We start from the raw sequence: 20,352 nt of genomic DNA, 5'->3' as shown, positions 1-20,352 counted from the left end.
GTTTCACAATTAAGCAAGATGGCAGATACACCATTCAGGTTGGCAGTGATAACAGTGCAGGGGTCGTAATGATTCACCACTTATTGGCATGAGGGCACATATCTAAAATTAATCACTATTGGAACATGACATAGTAAAAAAGAAATCAAAACCGTAATTGCCATTTTCACGGGTATGATGGTGGCAAGCATAAGGTCCTATAACTGACTGCATTGCGCTATGTCTTCCCAGGCAGAAAGCTAATGTTGCATTTAGGACAAGCAACTCATTAGAAATTGTGAAATTACGAATATTGGCCAGACAGGAAGACCATTTCAGGTGCAATATCAAGAACATTGTAATCTGCAATCAAACCATACAGCACTGAGTGTGCACATGAAAGCAAACAACCATACTCTAGGTGACATCCAGGATAGTATGAGAGTTGTCAACATTGCGGATAATGGCCCAACATTGAATGTGTTGGAATAACTGGAAATCTTCATTGAAAAGAAACACACACACTTTGTTATACAGTCGTAACGAGTTTAATGTGAACGATTTCTTCCGTTTGCAATGATGTACTGTAGACAGGCACTTGTGACCTAGTTATTAACTGAACTTGTAGTTGGTCCCGCATGAAGCAGTTATGCAATGTCTGCAGGAATGAATGTTACCCATGATTTAATTCTAAAAAGCTTTTAACTGCCTCCCATTTTATTCTCAAATATGTACAATTTATAGGAATTTTATCTGATACTTGTCTTTACCTAGAAGCATATATGCAAGCTGCGTTTGAAGATATCTCAACAATTTACTATATGCAATGCCTTTTACAGCAACTGCTGGCTCCTCGATAGGTTGCCATGATAGGTGATTAAGTAAAAGTGGTTAAAGCAAACCACTGTTTAAATTGTGTACTTATTCCCAGACATTATTCCCTTGGTTACATACAGTGGAAATATGATGCTTATTACTCTGTTTACCTCACGAATGTTCTTGGTGCTTGCAGTTCAGATCAGTAGGTAAAGTGTTGTACGTGTCGCATGCCCTTCATGTTTACATGCTGACAGTATTCGATGATCATAATCATTGTCCTACACTTAGCCATAATGGGAAAAAACTATTCCACTAAATATAATCATAATCACATTATAATCATAATAACTGAAGAGTAAGACAGTTGAAACTTTGTTAGTGCCATCAGGACTCTTTTCTTGTACTCTCCACCAACACACCCATTAAAATGGCAATTATGGTTTTGATTTGATTTTTACAATGTCATGTTACACTAGTGGTTAATTTTAGATATTTGCACTCACATCCATAAAAGTGGTGATTCGTTACCACTCCTGCACTGTTATTGCTGCCAACCTGAATGGTCCATCTGCCATCTTCCTTAATTGTGAAAATTTCATGCACCATAATTGGAAAAAAAAATTGTTTTTCCATCTTAATAAATTGTAATGTTTAGGTGAATAACCTCACTATGTCTCAACGTCTGCAGACATACACATTTAGTTGTACGTGGTTTTTAATGAATATTTACAAGTACGGCATATGTAAGTCAATGTCTGAAAAAAATGACAATTTCAATTTCTTTTTTATGTTAATTTAAGAGGTATTTACAAGTAGTTATGAATCTTATAAATGTGCTCATGCCCTTAAAAGCTGTGACTCTCTACCATCTTCATGACATCAGCTGAGCCAACATGAACGGTCTTCCTAATTGCCATCTGTTTTCAATACAAAAGTTCCATGCAATTTCAAATTTGTTACCTTCATAGGTGTAATCAAGTACATATATATATATATACACCAGATATGTGCATTGTAAATAAATATGTATGTTGTAAACACTTTCCTCTCCATATACTGTGCTCTAATAGTTTTAGATGTAAGAAGTATTGTGCCACCACGCATGAATGGTATGGTACATCTGCGTTAATATAGGTTAATTTTAATGCTGTTAATAACCTCTTATATACACAACATATGCATTACACCTTAAAAGTGGCAATTATAATTTTAATTTGTAATCTCACTATGTCCCTTATAATTATTTTAATAACTGGGTACGTTTTTAGACATGTTAAGCGTGAATGCCCAAAAAAGTGGTGGAATTTTGCCATAGTTTAGCAATATTAATTTTTTTTTTTTTTTACTGCACAGGATTTACATAAAGCTTCATGAGGTGGTTTCAATGAAAGCACATAATGACAAGGCTTTGACTCACTCAACAACAAATGGAATGTCTTGCTGTTTAATCTTACAATGTACCTGACTGCAGAGTTTATGTTAACTGTACACAATCAACTTACTTCATTTTATGTGGGATGGCAGTGCTGTATGCAGGCTGATATTTGTAAAGAGTGGCCTTCAGCCATGTAATGTATGTTATCAGGTTATAAGTTGAATCTATCAGTTTATCTTATTGTATGGTGGTGTAACACATTGTATTTCCACAGTTCTGAAGATGTTCACTTTGGTTGAGTGAAACATGTAAAATAAAGAAAAATTTACATGCAACTCTGAAATGGTTGCTGTTCCCCTGCAGACAAATGCTTGCACTTCCTACAAAATACAAACTGACCAAAACACTACTTTAACAGTAATGAGTATATATTCAGATAATGTCAGTATGAACATTTATGTGAAAATGGACAGTAAGATCCTTACTATGTAGTGACCATTAGTAAAGCTATATTAACTATACTGTTACTAGTATTATTCACAAATAGCATATTTCTTTCTTGTGAAATTCAAATAAATCACTACACATGTGGCTTCTTTAAAGCCAAAATACGTTTGTTGTTGTATTCCTAACATGTTTATCATCTAATTACATAGTTGCCCGTCATCATCAAAATTTCTTGCACATCTAAATACATTAAGGACTAAATTGAATTCTAGAACAAAGTCAGAAAATTGTGTTCTTTCACAAAATTCTAATCTGTTTGAAACAGCGGTAATGCAATATGCAAATTTTTTCACAATTCAAACATGATGAATGCTCTGCAGTCTTACTTTACTACAGAACTAACTAGGTCTATGTCATTTATGAAAAGTATTATGCAAAAATTTAAAGAGGCAAATTTAGCCAGATCTTCAAGAAACACATAGTCATGCCCATTTATTGTCCAGGACCAGAATTCTGACAGCTGCTACAACCAACATTAGATTACGGAAGATTCCAACTTCTTTATACATACAAAATACCACATGACTACACACATGGCACATACAGGAGAGGAAACAATGGCACTATGGTGATGAAGACAGATTAGTATTGTCAGAATCAACTGCATACTCAGCTTGCAGCAAAGGACAGGAGTACAAGTTGGGGGTTAAAGCATATTGTGAAGTGCTAAAAATATACTTTTTGTGCAGATCATGTGCTATGGCAGAGATGTCACACGGAAATAGAACAATGGTTTTGCGATAGCACATTTTAAAGACTTTTGTGTTCAAATCTGACACGATACAGTTGCAACAACTACGTACACTACACACTGTAGATCATAAAGATTAGCAGCAGTGATATTCTTTTATATTTAAATTTTACACAGTGTACAGAAATTCACTGAACCGACTCCTAATAAGCTTGTAATGTCAACTGGGGAAGTAAACTCTCTTTTTCATATGTCTGTTTCTCTCATCGAGCCTAAACTAACACCTTGGTGGGCTGAAGCACATGAAGTACAGTGAGCATATGAAGTGTGGCTTGTAAGGACACATTAAACAATAAGAGCAATGGCGACAAGGTTTTTCACGAAGCAGACATCAGCATTTATGCTTGTGGTTTAACCACTTAACTGCTGCGATATTTTATATCTGTCCTTGCTACTTTATTTCAGTTATATGCAGCGCTAGCGCGCGCGCACACACACACACACACACACACACACACACACACACACACACACACACACACACACATATATATATATATATATATATATATATATACTTAAAAACAAAGATGATGTGACTTACCAAATGAAAGTGCTGGCAGGTCGACAGACACACAAACGAACACAAACATACACACAAAATTCAAGCTTTCGCAACAAACTGTTGCCTCATCAGGAAAGAGGGAAGGAGAGGGAAAGACGAAAGGATGTGGGTTTTAAGGGAGAGGGTAAGGAGTCATTCCAGTCCCGGGAGCGGAAAGACTTACCTTAGGGGGAAAAAAGGACGGGTATACACTCGCGCACACACACATATCCATCCACACATATACAGACACAAGCAGACATATTTGGTCTTTAAATATGTCTGCTTGTGTCTGTATATGTGTGGATGGATATGTGTGTGTGCGCGAGTGTATACCCGTCCTTTTTTCCCCCTAAGGTAAGTCTTTCCGCTCCCGGGACTGGAATGACTCCTTACCCTCTCCCTTAAAACCCACATCCTTTCGTCTTTCCCTCTCCTTCCCTCTTTCCTGATGAGGCAACAGTTTGTTGCGAAAGCTTGAATTTTGTGTGTATGTTTGTGTTCGTTTGTGTGTCTGTCGACCTGCCAGCACTTTCATTTGGTAAGTCACATCATCTTTGTTTTTAAGTATATTTTTCCTTCGTGGAATGTTTCCTTCTATTATAACCATATATATATATATATATATATACACACACGCAAAGACACTTTAGCTTGTAGCTGCTGAAAATTTGTGCATCCAGATTGAATCCTTTTCGCTGAAGTCCACCTCATCACATCAATTTATACTAATTCTTTATTTAAATAGAACCCACCAAACATGTAAACTTTCACGCTTTGACAAATGGTACCCAAAATTTATGCTGTTAAGATTTGTAAATTTTGAATGTAGCAAACCTGCTGAGGATAGAGTCTACAGTAAATCACAAGTTATGAACTTAATATTGGCTAAACATTAAATCTTAAAAGGATCTACACAAATGTAAAGTCACCACCCTAAAGCTGAATTTATTTTGAAAGTACAATTTATTTTGAAAGTACAATTTATTTTGAAAGTACAATTTATTTTGAAAGTACAGTTCATAATCCAGTTAACATAAATGTTCGCAATAATGCGTTGTGTTTTTGATGCATCTATTTTTTTAAATTTGTTTTCTGATACAATGTGGTAGGTGGCATACATTAATGTAAGAGTGGCACGACTTTAATGAACCTCTGATACACTACGTACAATGCTCTTCTATTTGTGTCTTTATGTTTTTGCAGCAGAAAACTACAATGTGTGGTATTTTTAATCATTTTTGCTCAGTACACAGATAGTCACAGTTTTGCTGTGCTGCAATGCAGATGGTTCAAAGAAGCTTCCGCCTCTTATAACTGGGAAGTTTAAAAACCACACTGCCTAAAAAATATAAAAAAGTTACCCTTGAAGTGCATAGTAAATACTAATTCGTGGATGACTGAAAATTTTTGGAGACTTCATCAGCCAATTAGGTTTCCGAATGGGCAAAAAATAGCAACTAATTCTATTTGTTGTTCAAATTTTGATATGCTGAGAAATTTTAAAGTACAAGGGTGGTTTGAAAAGTTCTCGGAAAAAAAAAGTGATTACACCACTGAAAATTTTTATTCTTGAATGTAGTCTCCTTGTAGATTAATGCACTTGGTCCAACGATATTCCAGTGCCTTCATCCCATCTTGGAAACGAATTTCCTACAGGCCTGCAAAATAGTTTCAACTCTGGCTATCGGTTCTTCGCTTGAAGTGAATCTTCATCCACCAACAACAATTTTTAGTTTTGGGAAGAGATGGAAGTCTGATGGAGTCATATCGGGTGAATAAGTTGGGTGTGACAACAATTCATACCTTAGTTCATGTAATTTAGCCATGGTGATGATAACTGTGTGCGGGCGCACATTGTCTTAATGGTGGCACCCATCTTGCAGATAATTTTTTCATTTCTAATTCTTCAGTTAAAATGTAATATACCCTTTCAGATGACATCTGGCAAGTGTAAGCAATTTCATGCACTTTCAATCGGTGATTCTCCATGACCATTCTGTGAACTTTTGCAATGATTTCAGGAGTAGTGACACATGCGCTTATCATCATCTAAGCTCTCCCAACCAAATTTAAAATCATTTGTCCACTTGGCAGGAGCGGAATATGAAGGAGCAGAGCCCCCAGTGTATACTGGAAACCAGCATGAATTTCCTTTCTTTACGAAGTACTTAATCACTGCTCGAATCTCGATTTTTTCCATCTTCACAAATCACTACGGAGGAACAACAACAGAAGCACGTTGCCACCACAGCTCTCTTCCAAGAGGACTGACGTGGCACGTTTGCAGGCAACAGTCCAATAAATATCATGTGAACAACTCGTTACGCTAGTGCTGACCTCTTGTGGTGATTCCGAGAACTTTTCAAACCACCCTGGAACCCCCAACCCCCCCCCCCCCCCCCCAAATTGCACTAACCACTTGCAGCCTCTAGATTTCGCAATTATTTGTGCTTTTAAATTTAATTACCAAAAGCAGATAGTGCAGAAAGCAAAGCATATCAGGCTTAATTGTGGTGTTACACAGGAAGAAGAGGAGGAGGAGGAGGAGGAATCTGATGGAGAAATTACTGAGAAAATGAGTTTTCTTTCAGGCACTACAGGGCCTAGCCACTCTTGAGAAAATATTGTGCAGAAATCTGATGTGGATGACACTATTATAGCAATGTTATCAAATTTATAAGACATGCTCTTTTTACTTAAGCGGCAGGAAAAATCCAAATGAACAAGTATTCTGGAGTGGGTTAGGAAGTGAATATTGTATCATAATTACTAAATAATTAACCTGCAAATAAAACTTACAGTTCAAATCTGTTTTGTATTTCATATACAGACTCTCAACAATTCAATATAATAGTGCAATTCATAGATGTTGAGTCATGTGACTTTTCTTTCATGTTTCATGTGCAAGGAATCCCTTCTCTTGTGTCATGTTTCCTATTAACATTTAGAGGCTGCTGAAAGATCATTGTAAATCTACTGCATTAATTGCATTTGTGATGTAAAATCGTAAATAAGGTGTGTGCTCTGTTGTTACGAGATAGGAGTATGGGCATAGCTATTGTGGATGCTATGATAATAGTAAAATAGCCACAGGTATTTTTGTGAACACTCTTTTTAATACCATGTTTCGAAAATATCATCATCAGATTCAGTTAAGGCAGGGATTCACATCATACGTGCTCGCGGAGCAAGCTGTGAGCAGCAAGGCGCGAGCACGGAGCAGCGCGAGCACGCTACCCCCACTACCGGACCAGAGCGGAGAGTGGGGAGAGTCATGTGAGGCACACAACAGCTGCCACCAGTCAATGTAAATCCACGGCCACCTGCAGGTATATCACTCACGAATTATACTGCGACAAATGAAACAAATAAAGGAGAATGTACACGTGCCAGATAATTTTATTAGCTTAGTGTATGCCTCTACATTCATATTAATTTGTGAACTGTTACACAATAAAAGGTGTCACTGAAGTGTGGGATTCTCGGTTATCTTGTACTTTTTGCCCTTTACAATTGCGTTTATGTTCAGAGTAATTGTTCTTGTGCATTGTAGGTGCAGTGTGCAGTTTAAATTTAGATCAGAAAATGTGTTTCTCAGGCGCGTCTTGTTACATTTCATTGCACAGAACAGTTGTTCACAAACATACGTGGAACCGAACATTGATAATATTGTAGCCGCCAGTTTGTGTAAACGAGGAAATCTATGCTGAGGGAAGTGTCTGTAGAATTCCAAAATGTTTTTCTTGTTCTGAAATTTGTCTCCGTATTCTCTGTCACACTGCAGGTCAATAATTTCTAGTTGTAGCTCAGGACGAATCTCTTCAATATTCGCCGAATATGGAGAGGAGAACAGATTAAAATCACTGTCTAGTGCTGTCAGATCTTGAAATCGTTGATCAAATTCTTCCTTAAGGGCAACTAAACTATGTGAATAACGTTCACAGTTTTTGTGAACATCTTGCATGGATGGAAATTTAGGAAAATGAGGTAGATTTCCTGTTTCCAGCTGACTCACCCAAAGTGTCAATTTCATTTTAAAAGCTCGTATTCGATCTATGAAATGAGTAATTAGCAGATCTTTACCTTTTAGTGAAATGTTCAAAGCATTCAGATGGCTAGTTAAATCTGCTAAGAATGCGAGATCACATTTCCATGAAGGCTCTTTCAGTTCAGGAACACACATGTTATTTATTCCGATGAACATATTTATCTCATCTAATAGGCAAAAAAATCGATTTAATAATTCGCCACGACTAAGCCAGCCAACCTCGCTGTAATAAGGCAGGCTACCATACTGGTTTTCTACATCCTCAAGAAAGCTTTTAAATTGTCTGTGTTGTAGCCCATGCTTCCTTATATAGTTGGTTGTACAAACAACACTCATCACATTTTTTAGAGTGATACTCTTTGCACATAAGTTTTCCTGGTGGATCACACAGTGAACGCCACTTATTTCATTCGGCATGGTCAGTTTTTGCATTTTCTCCTTCAACAGCGCAACGAAACCTGATTTTTTCCCTGTCATTGCTGGTGCATCGTCTGTAGACACGGAAACTAAAGAATTCCATGACAATCCTATATTTCAACACTTTCTTCAACACTACTTAAAATATCACCTCCAGTTGCAGTGTTCTTCATGACTACTACATCAAGGAGTTCCTCCCTCACCTGAAGATCTCTATTAACACCTCTAATAAATATGGCAAGCTGTCTGTTCCAGTGATACCAACACTTTCGTCCAGAGCTAGAGAATACGCCATAAAATCTTTACAGATATTTGCAAGCTGGTTCTGGATGTCGTATGCCGTGTCCTGCATGCGACGCATAATGGTCATGTTAGATAATAGCACAATCAGAAACTGTTCAACTTGAGATGGACACAAATGTTCCACTGCAGCTACCAAACATTCTTTTATTAAATCGCCATCAGTGAAGGGGCGCAGGGATTTTGCTAAAAGCAAAGCAATTTTGTAGCTCACTCTGAGAGCTGCCTCAGTTGATTTTTCTTCGTCGTCCAGATCATCTTCGGATAGCTTCCTTTTAAGTTTAATAACTTCCTCTGCACAATCTGGTCCATCCCATTTTCCACTTCCGTAGTCTTTCACGTGGTACAACATATAAGTCGCTGCAAATTAAATTTCCTAAAAGAATTCAGCGTTTTGTGACATACTAAACATTTTGCAACACCATCTTTTTCTGTAAACAGATACAATTCCTCCCAATGGGGGTTGAACTGCGAAAGCATGGTTGGGGTTACACAACGGCGACTTGACATGATTCTTAACCAGCGAAGTGACTATTAGAGCTGATTGTAGTACTTTAAACGTTACACAGTCGGTGCGAATTCAATAAGGCATGCTGCGGCCCTATTCAAACGTGCGTGCGCATTTCCCCTCCATCCCCTCCTTCCCTACTCCGCGACCTTGCACCTGCTCACAAGCACGTGCCTGAGCAGACGCGAGTACTCGCGCTCAAAACCGGCCAGTTGTTAAGCCCTGAATTAAGGGAACAGGCATCATGCAATGTATTGAGTACTGTATGGTAAACTTACAAATGTGATATTTAGAATAGGAAATTACTACAGCAAATGACCACTAAAGACAGGCCAATTCAACAATTTATTTCATGTTATATCTATGAGTTTTAATCTGTGTGTTTCATGTTTCATTTTTGCTATGGTCTGCATACAGATGTGAGATGGTAGGAATACACAACCTGAAAGTTTATCTTTTTAAATATATTATGATATTTCCAGGTCTACACATTATTGCCGAGTCTCATTTTATGGTTTATAATAATATGTACATACAATATTCCCATCATCATGTTTCGTGCCTTCCCAAAATCCAGTCCAGGAACCTAAATAAATGTTTTTGATTGGCCCGACACCTACCCAGGCAGTTTACAACTTTAATTGCAAGATATAAAACTATATGTACATGACTTTTTTACCATTATACTTATGATTAATGTCTTTCTGTATGTGTTTTTTGTTATTCGTTGCCTTCACATGTGTATGATATGCTGCCACCTTGTGGCTATTTTAGTTTCCTTGCATGGCTCTCCAGCCATGGATGTTCAATTCCTATTCAATATGGCACAATGAAGTTGACTCAGTACATTGTATGGTGTCTGTTCCCTTAATTGACTCTGATGATGGTATTTTCAAAATGTGCCATTAAAAAGAGTGGTCACAAAAATACCTGTGGCTATTTTACTATTATCAGAGAATCCACAATAGCTATTCCCATACTCCTATCTACCACCTCATTACATTTGGATTACTTACCACTCCTGTCCAGAAAACTTGGTATTGCATTTTACTTTTCTTTTACATTACAGTACGTGAAGTGAAGAACGTGCTTTTGAAATTGTCATCTCTTGAGTGCTGACATATTGTGTAATTTACAGTCTTTGGCAGAATAGTGTCCCCTGATCTGTTCTGCATGAGAAATGTTTTTTAGCCCTGCACGAGATTCTTTTCACCTCTCCTCAATGCTTATCCCTATTGCAAACTCTGTACCAGCCAAACTCACTTTGTTTACTCACTACATAATACGTTTAAAGACCTTTCCCTGCAAAATATTCAAAATTCCTGAAGTATTTGATTATAAAGTACAAACAGGCAAAGAAGCTATAAATCAAAGTTGGTGTGAGAATTTCGTTCTTCTCCTCCAGGTAGCAATTTTACCAACATTCATAACATCAACTGACATAACCAAATTGCAAATTCATAAACAAAAAAGAAATAAATTTCAAAATTTTATCTCAAATAATAAACCCATTACGGAAAAAAGTGGATTTTGGCACTAGTAATACTCTAGAGTACGTAATTGAAAAGCCAACACCTTTTGTTGGGTTGGGTTGTTTGGGGAAGGAGACCAGACAGTGTGGTCATCAGTCTCATCGGATTAGGGAAGGAAGTCGGCCGTGCCCTTTCAGAGGAACCATCTGCCTACAGTGATTTAGGGAAATCACAGAAAACCTAAATCAGGATGGCCGGACGCCTACTCCTTTTGTTGATGATGTACGAGGTAATTGACACATTCCCAACACACTACTGTCACAAATTATTCCTAAAAACACACAGTTTTGAATATTCTTTCAGTTTGTGTTCACCTCACAAATAGCAGAAATTTACAGCCTACATGGTGAAATTAACTGAAAACTGCCAGATTATCACATCTCAGATATTTGTTTTCCACCTGAAGCCAATAGCTGTATAGCACGGTGATATCATGCTTATGCAGTGGTTTCTAGCATATAAAATGATAACATAGCAAGCTTACTTGGTGGCTTGTTCCAAAATATGGCTGATATGATCAGCGTATAGCAAATGAAGTGACCATGACTTCCACTTAGGTTTAATTTATGACCTTCACTAACCTGCATTATTTTTACTTACGATAGTTCTGCTCAGAGCCTGCCTATAGAATCCAGTATGTATCAAGCCTCTTGTGACGGCAGCCAATGTAGGCAACTCTATTTACTATGTGCACCACCACAATTAACAGGATGTGTTCAGTGAACAGTTGTGTGATGCCTTGTTTGTCTTTGTAGCATTTCTCTATGGTGTTTAATTTGTTGTGATGGCAGACAGATTTTTATAAATGTTACGGATTGCTGGGACAGAGAAACACTGAAATCACAGCAGGCTTAAATTTATTTCATATTCATTGGTATAAATAAGTACCACATGTGAAGGAAAACTTGTTTGTATGTTTGTATGTATGTGCTTTCACAAAACCTGCTGTGTTTACACAACAGCAAGCAATGAGGTCAAAGTGCAAATGGCATGATTGGCAATACGGCAGAATGCTCCACTTTGACCATTCAGCAAAATGAAAGTTTACGAGCAAAACACTAGAGTTCATTGCATTTGCTTCACCAGAGTAAGCTGCACTGCCATTGACTACTGAAGGAAAATGACCACCCTCACATGTTACATTCCAACATCTTTCACTGAACATCACAATTTTTAATTTAATTCATGATGTTTATCAATTTTTGCTTTTTTTCTGGATGAGAACAAAGGAAAGATTTCTCAACAATGCATGTTTTGATGTATAATTTGTGGCTGTATCATGTTGAACAATAGCTCGATTACTTTTTACCCATATACCAACTTCAATTTTTTTAATGAGTGTTTCCATACAGATTTTATACAATGTACTGGAGAGGATTGCAATTTTTAATCATATCTTCCAATTACATATGTTTTTGCTCATTTATGGTGGTTTTAACATTTTCTTTGATTCTGTATTTTCCTCAATTTTGCATTTTTTAAGTCTTGATCACACAAAACATAAAACAGAAGTTTCACTGTGTATTTGAAAAGGGAGACTTTTACATCAGTAGCAAATTTTGTTTCTGTGAATGTTATTTCATAGATGCAAGTCTCTTGCTGAAGTATCAATAGGAAAGGCACATGAAGACAGACTTAATAGGGTCTGGAAATTAGAGATATATAAGCACAACTGTATATTTTCTCCATTTTAAGGTACTTAACTATTGGTACTTTGACGAACATCTGAATAATTATCCTTACTTGTTTATATATCTTGCATTCTACACAACTTTTATTTTCATGTAACTTATGATTTAGATTATTAACCCATTTTTAGTACAACAATATCACAAACAAAGATGTTAATTCAGTATTCTAGTGTGTACACAAGCATGGACAGAGTTAGAAAGAAAAGCAAAAATTGGATGCTCCAGTCCATGAGTACAATCACTGATAGAGCAAAACCCCTGAAACACTTCTAATGAGCTGTTAAAGCACTTTTGGCGTGAAAAATTAATGTGGTCTGTAACAATGTATTTTATAAGAGTCCACTTGTGATAAATAATTTGGATTTGATCTTTAATATCAGCAAATGGGTCTTTTTCTGGCTCATTTTCAATTTCTATCCCAGTACTGTACCATCGTGTGTATCATGAATACAGATGATTGCAACACCCAAAAGAATGTAAGTAAGTTGCATGAAACTGCAAACTGTATAGCTAAAATAAACAGAATCTACTCTCACTAATATTCCAGATCATATTAATGTAAGAACAGAAATAAGTCAACAGTTCATTTGAAGGGTTGTTATTATTTAAAATTTAAATTTAAATATAAAGGTCATGGTCATAGAAACAGCTGTATCTAATTGCAAATACAATAAATCTGTATTACTGATTCCTGGGCATTCATGTTAACACCCATCTTGATTAAAATATTTGCTATAACCTGACTGTATTATATGTTAATATACAAATAGAAATAAGATGTTAGATCCACGGTGTATACACGGACAAGGAAAAGAAATTCCCGGATTTTTCCCGGATCTCCCAGTTAAAAATTCATTTTCTCCCGGGTGAAAATACACTTTTTCCGTGTTAAATGACAGTATACTTTCCCTCGGAACTGTAAAACATATCCTTTGAATGGATATGGTTTTATATAGCAGCGTAGAGTTTTCCGGCGCTTTAGAAAACGAAACTCAGGGCGAAAAAACAAGTTTTGGAAAGATCTTTGATGTGCTGCAACATGTACGCTGTGTATTTTCATATTACGAAAGTATAAATTCGAATTCCACCAACAGGAAAATTTAATGGTTTCAATTAATATACATAGTGTTCCTACAAGAAAAGCAAAGCTTTCGCATATAATATTTGTCTCAAAGATTAATAAGCTACAAGAGAAGCTAACCTTTCACATGTAATGTAGATTTGTTTAGCGCATGTTACACTTTAAGATACATCACACAAATACGCCAGTAAAATTTTTAATACCGACATAAATCTCTGATCTTCTGGGCTAGAAATTCTTCTAAATGGCTCTTCATCAAAGAGTTGATTTTTAAAAGAGATTTAGGAAATTCATCGTACATTCTCGCACATAGTTCATCTTACGTAAAAGGAAATTTACTTTGAAAATAACGCTTTTCAAACAACAATTCGCAATATTTTCCCGCGACTTGTTAGAAACAGATTCATTTCAGCAGCTGCCAGACAGCATCAGATAAGAGGCGTCACCGTGCTTACACAGCAATAGTGACATAGGAAGCCAGTATGTTCGTACGTGTAAAACATTAAAAGATCTTAGATCTTATCATAAAAGAAACAAGACATCAGAGGGTACTCCAAGAGCGTCAGAATTTCGTGAACTATACTAAAATTCATAGTTCACCTTACATTGCACATTCATATGTCCAGATTCCCAATGACGTAGGCCTCGACCTGATACGAAACTTTTCAGTGTGGTTTTCGGGACGTAAATTTTCTTCGAGTACCAGTACTGTATTATCTCATGTTTGGTTCTTTCTTATGGCATAATGCCATACATGCTAGAAGATGAAAACGTGCACTTGAAACGCAGCGAATGGTTGAAACTAGCCAATAGTGTGGAATTAAACACTTCGTTTCAAATAAATTCACTGCCTCAGCAGGAAAGCCTAATAAAAGCCAAATATATTTAGCAAAACGACAAAAATAACTTTATTGTTCTGGAAGGCGATTAATGCTTGACTGTCAGAAAGGTGGAAATAAAATAAAATCTGAAACTAGTAACATATTTTAGCCTTCCATAATTACATGGATATATTTTAATTCACTTGATAGCTCCCAGCCACAGAAATCTGTCTTGTTTTCATTTGAAGTGAGAGCAGTAAAGGAAGAGGAAACAGAAAAATCACTAAATGTGAGCACAGGTCACGTGGAGGCTACCCCCTCTCCCACTATAACTCAGACTGCTCTGTGCATCAGAACGTAAAAAAACTTTTCAAAAATAAGATCACTGTGTAGCGTACATCTTTCTGAAGAGTTTGACACACAAAACATATATCTTCCAGGAAATGTAAGACACGTTATTTGCTCTTAAGTGCGCAGTGCAGTGCCACGCCTCTTCAAACAACATTCTTATAGCGCACGCCACTGTATTTCTCTCTGTGGAACTCAAATGTGTATATTTTGTAATGGATGCAATCAAACTATTAGAGGACAGTGGAAATTAATACGTCCTGTAGTGCTTATCCTGCTCCCAGTCAGACAGTTTGACGTTCTGCCCAACCCCTCGCAATTAATACTGGATAGGATTATTTGTAACCAGGAGAACAAGTACTCTTCAGAAAATCTGGACTCTTTATTGCCTATTAGCTAATAATTTGCTCTCCTGTGCAACATAAAATTAAATATAGAATACCTAAAACCAGTAAAGACAGGAGACAGGCAAGACAGTACACATTTCTTCAATCCTTTGGTCCTAGCGATTTTTCTAATCTCGCTACAGCTTTACATGGCGTTCTTTCCTTTCTGCGAAAGAACTATTACCTTATCAAAGTTCGTCAAACATTTTGCTACTTGAAAAATGGAAATGTCGTCGTCTAATACTGAAAAATCTGTTAATACAATTAGTACCCAAGACTGGTGTGGTTTGTCGATCTGATTACGTCTATTTTGTCACTGTGTGCCTGATAAAACAAAACAGGCCTTTCTAATATTGCAGCAATTTCAACACATGCCAAATAAGCGACACTGTTTTGGCAATAATGATCATTTTTATAATACGACAAAATAATTCACCAAGTACCAATACGAAATACCTATTTGGCCTACTAAAAGCAAAAAGCTTTACGTTAGGAAATAGTTTCACATTTCATTCATGCACTCCAGTTTCTCATGCACGAGACTGAAAAATAGAACGAAATTTTACTATAAATTTGGAATCATCACATTCTTCCATAATTTGTGTGATGTCCCTTCTTCTCCTTCCTCGTTCTAACAAACAGTCTTATCACTAATTCTGTAACTATTCCTACCACTGTCAAAACTCATTCTCCAGTTAACTTTACTACCCCTGCCACAATCACCGGTTTAGTTATCCACAGATTATTCTCCGGTTAGTCGTTATTACGAGTTCGTACAATGCGTTTCCCGCCCTACTTCCAGAATGGGACTTAAACGGCTGCTAGCCGGGGACTGCAACTGGCCCTGTCTAGTGTAGCGATCTGGCCAAAAATTTTCTGTCAAAATTTCACTTTCTTGGATACACCGAGAAGATAATACGTAATCTTTCTTACCTGTTAGTCATTTATTTCCACTCTGGTAGTCTGAATCTATGGATTTCGCTAGTAATTATAACAACGCTGGACATTCGCAGACCGAATGAACCACATAAACAAGCAGCAGTTGGCATTCTCCGGTTCAGTTTTATTCTGCTCAGCTCGTGAAGCCACGTCCCGTTTTGTCTGCAGGAAAGTTTGTTTCTAGATGTGTAGGCTATTCTCCTGGCAGAGGCATCACGTACAATATGCACGCATTCAAAAATCAACTTATAATTCATTCGGAAATCAACTTGGAATGTGTTCAAAAACCAGCAGGGGTGTGTTTCAAAATAATATGAATTATCGATAGACTGACGTGCGCTGGATACTAGGTCCTTTGTGAAACAAGGATTTTTCCTCAAGAATATGAATTTGCCCCCTCCCCCCCCCCCCCCCCCCAAAACTGCCACCCGATTCATATACCCCGGTTTGCCCTCACCCCCCACTAGATCCGGGCCTGCTGCACACGCGTGAATCTGACAGCTTGGGCGTGCCAGTAAAATTTTTCCGGGTACCATGTAGCTGGTTGCTGCTACTGCTACTTACACAGCCAACAGCCAACAGCCACATTTATGTAGCCAGAATCAGGAAAAGGTACTAAAAGGCCTTTGACACATTCTGCTGTTGGCAGTCGCTTGTACGAGCACTTCGTTATTTTATATGGCGCATTTCCTTTGCAATTTAAGTTTTATTTTGGTTTTTTTCTCTCGTTGATGTTTTAATGCTGCAGTAATATTCTGCAGTAGTGAGATACAGCAATATCCTTTAGTTAGAGTATTGGTTCTTACCAGTCAAAATTAAAAAAAAAAATAAACTGGAAACTTGATCAACGAAAAATTCTCGGAATTCTAAAAAATTCCCGGATTTTTCCTGGTTGAAAAAATTCCTGGGTTATTCCTGGATCTCCCGGTCGTCCCGAGTCGTAGACACCCTGTAGATCACTTGATGTTCGTTCTTGTAGTAATTCATTTATTTATTTTGTGCTCTCGTGTTATCACCAGTCTGACTAAAATATTTGCCCTTATTTCGACTTTAATGCATGTAAAAAAGAACAAATTACATCTCTGTGCAAAATAGGCCTATGCTATACCTTTTCGTCAACATATTTGTTACAAGCAACAGTTGTATAGAACATGCTGGATGCTGGCAAAGTTTCACTGTAAGAGTGAAAATTAATACAGACTGTGTAAAAGTGCATGAAGTGACACCAACTGGTCATCAAAATGGAAGCAGACAGATGGACACTAACGAAAAAAGCCACTCATACTACCGCAGTAAGTAAAACACTAAATTTACATCCATATCGACCGATAAATAAAAGTCATGGTGATACATTAAAGCATGTTTCATCATCTTGCCACAGAGCCAGCACGTACCATTATCCTAGAAATAATGATGTATCCTCAAGAAACTATCTGAAGGTGAACCTGAAAAGGTTCAAAAACCGGTTCATGGAATAAAACATAATTATTCAAAAAATTGACTGGTTGCAATTTTATTTAACTTATTTACACTCAATTAACAGTCATGGGTTCTAAAATATCCCTAATGGATATGCTTAACCCAAAATAATGCCTGGGTGTATGCAACCTCAAAGGTTGTCTCCAAGAGTGTAGCAGCAATAATTAAATAAGGACTGCAGAAAATTTATGCACACAAACTGTATACATGTAAGAGCCACTGAAGTGGAGATATGAAAGCAAGTGTAAATGCACAATTATGGAAAACTGATCCTTATGTAGACACAAATGAAAACATATTTGATGTGGGATGGAAGGCAGATTAATGTTTAACATCCTGTTCGTCATGAGGTCATTAGATTCGAAAGAACAATCCTCTTATTTTCCTTAAATGGAAATCATGAAAAGCCTAAATCCAGATGGCAGTATGGGGATTTGAAGAGATAAGGTGACGTGGCCTAATTAGTCTCTGCACACACGAAAACATGTCAATGGTGGGGAATGAGTATTGTGAAAAAACACACAATGAGATACAACTAACTTGCTAACAAGGAACCATTCATCCACCGGCAACTGATACAGTAACCTACATCTCAGTAATGTTCTTTCATTTCTCCACACCATCCTGCAGGGCAATACTTAACTTTCGTAAAATAATGAAACAATCTACTGTTCTCCATTTTTGTCTCAATGGTTTGCTGAATACTCCATGAACATGAGAGTGCTCATGTCACAACAGAATTCTGTTGATTAGGGTGTATATGCAAACAAGGAAAACAAATTCCCCGGCTTCTTTCCAGATTTCCCGGTTAAAAAAATACAATTTCTCCCCGGTGAAAATACAGTTTTTCTGTGTTAAGTGACAGCATACTTTCCCTTGGGATCGTAAAACTTATCAATCCTTTGAATGGTTAAGGTTTTATACACCAGTGTAGAACCTCCTGCCACTTAATTCCACCAAACACAGAATGTTAGTTTCCGGAGCACTGAAATAGAGATCACAATGCGCTTTTGAAAGTCAATCATATGTCACATCACGTGATCTCACCAGCCGATGATAGCACATAGCCGATGACAGCACATTTAAATGGGGCTCCAAAAACCAAATTTCGTAAACCAATCTCCCAATACTGCTTCTGGGTTGTCATGTAGACACTTCAAAATAGATTCTGGAAATCCGCTTCTGGTGGTATTGAAACATGCTTGGACTGTCTGGTTTCAGCTTGTTTTTAAAAATCTCGGCTAATATTGACAGAGTGGCTTTTTGTACAGTGAAGGATAAGTAGATATATTAGACTGAAGCTGTTTACAATTTGTCTAACCGTAAAGAAATAGTGATTGTGCTGACTAAATCGTAAACTGTATCTTCTGTTTTACAGGTGCCGTTGTTACGTAAACACAACAGCGAAAAACAGTTTCCGAAATTCAGTTTTCGCCTTTCGGAAGATGTGTTGCATGTAAACATAGTGAGTCAGAGCACAGGACATATAGCAGCATCACTGTTAAGTAACATGAACAAACAAATACAAAAAGTTAATGATTTAAATTAACATACATAGTGTAGCTACAAGGAAAGTGAAGATTTCACATATAATATTTGTCATTTTTGCATGTGGTTACACTTCAATACATCACACAAATGTGCTAGTAAAATTTTAAGTAATGATGTAAATGTCTGGTCTTCTGGGCTCGAAATTCTTCTAAGTGGCTGGCCCTCAAAGTGTTAAGCTTTTAAATGAAAATCAAACACTCTGTGATTTAAGAAATTCAAAGCACGTTCGCACCTGTAAGATAACTCACATTGCGTAAAATGAAATTTACTTTGAAAGTAAGGCTTTTCAAATGACCAATTGCAATATTTTCCCGCAACCTGTTAGAATTTATTTCAGCAGTTATTAGAGAGTGCCAGAAAGCAGCATTACTGTGGCTACGGTGACGTAGGTAGGTCATATGTTCACACGTATATGGCATTAAGAGATCTTACATTACGTCATAAAGAAAACAACACAGCAGAAGATACTCCAAAAGCATCAGAATTTCATAAACCTTACTAAAATCCATAATTTCACTTAAAGAGCACATTCGTATGTCCAGATTCACAAAGAAGTAGGCCCCAAGCTGATATTAACTTTTCAAAGTGGTTTTCGGAACACAAATTTTCTTGAAATACCAGTATTGTATTCTCTCATGTTTAGTTCTTTATTGTGGCTTAATGCCATACATCCCAAAATGTAACAACGTGCACTTGAAATTCTGCGTACAGTTCATACTAGCCAATAGTGTTTCAAATAAACTGACTACCTGTGGGGAAAAGAAAGCGAAATTATTTTTGTAAATTGACAAAAATAACTTCATTATTCTGCAAGGCAATTAATACCGTACTGCCAGAAACCTGGAAACAAAATAAAATCAGAAAACTGAAACTAATAACATATTTTAGCCTTCCATAATTGTGTTAATATTTTAATTCACTTTATAGCTTCCAGCCATAGAAATCCGTTTTGTTCTTGACAGCTGTAGACCACGAGGAAACAGCAAAATCACTACACGTAAACAAGGTTCCCATGGAGACTACCCCTCATCCCACTACAACTCCGACTACTCTGCGCATGTGCGAATCTGGCAGCTTGGGTGCACCAGAAAAATGTTTCTGGGTACCATCTGGCTGCTTGTTGTTATTGCTGATACAGCTCGTGTCTAGTTACCTTGGATACAGCTTACAGATGCACTTCAAGTAGCCAGAAGCAGGAGAAGGTACTGCTCATACGTGACTCAACTGCGCATGTGCACAAGCCTGCTGGCAACTGCTCAAATGAACACAATGT

At 37.1% G+C, this 20,352-nt stretch overlaps 1 protein-coding gene across 3 annotated transcripts in view; it reads right to left on the bottom strand.

Moving 5' to 3' along the window:
* The window catches only part of LOC126183196 (gamma-aminobutyric acid type B receptor subunit 1), a 523,138-nt gene that overhangs the window by 442,359 nt on the left and 60,427 nt on the right, over positions 1 to 20,352 (bottom strand). The window lies entirely within an intron of this gene.

The sequence above is a fragment of the Schistocerca cancellata genome, chromosome 4 (genome assembly GCF_023864275.1).
Source record: "Schistocerca cancellata isolate TAMUIC-IGC-003103 chromosome 4, iqSchCanc2.1, whole genome shotgun sequence".
Lineage (NCBI taxonomy): Eukaryota > Metazoa > Arthropoda > Insecta > Orthoptera > Acrididae > Schistocerca > Schistocerca cancellata.
The sequence above is the reverse complement of the archived record's forward strand: the minus strand, read 5'-3'. Positions and strand labels throughout refer to the sequence as shown.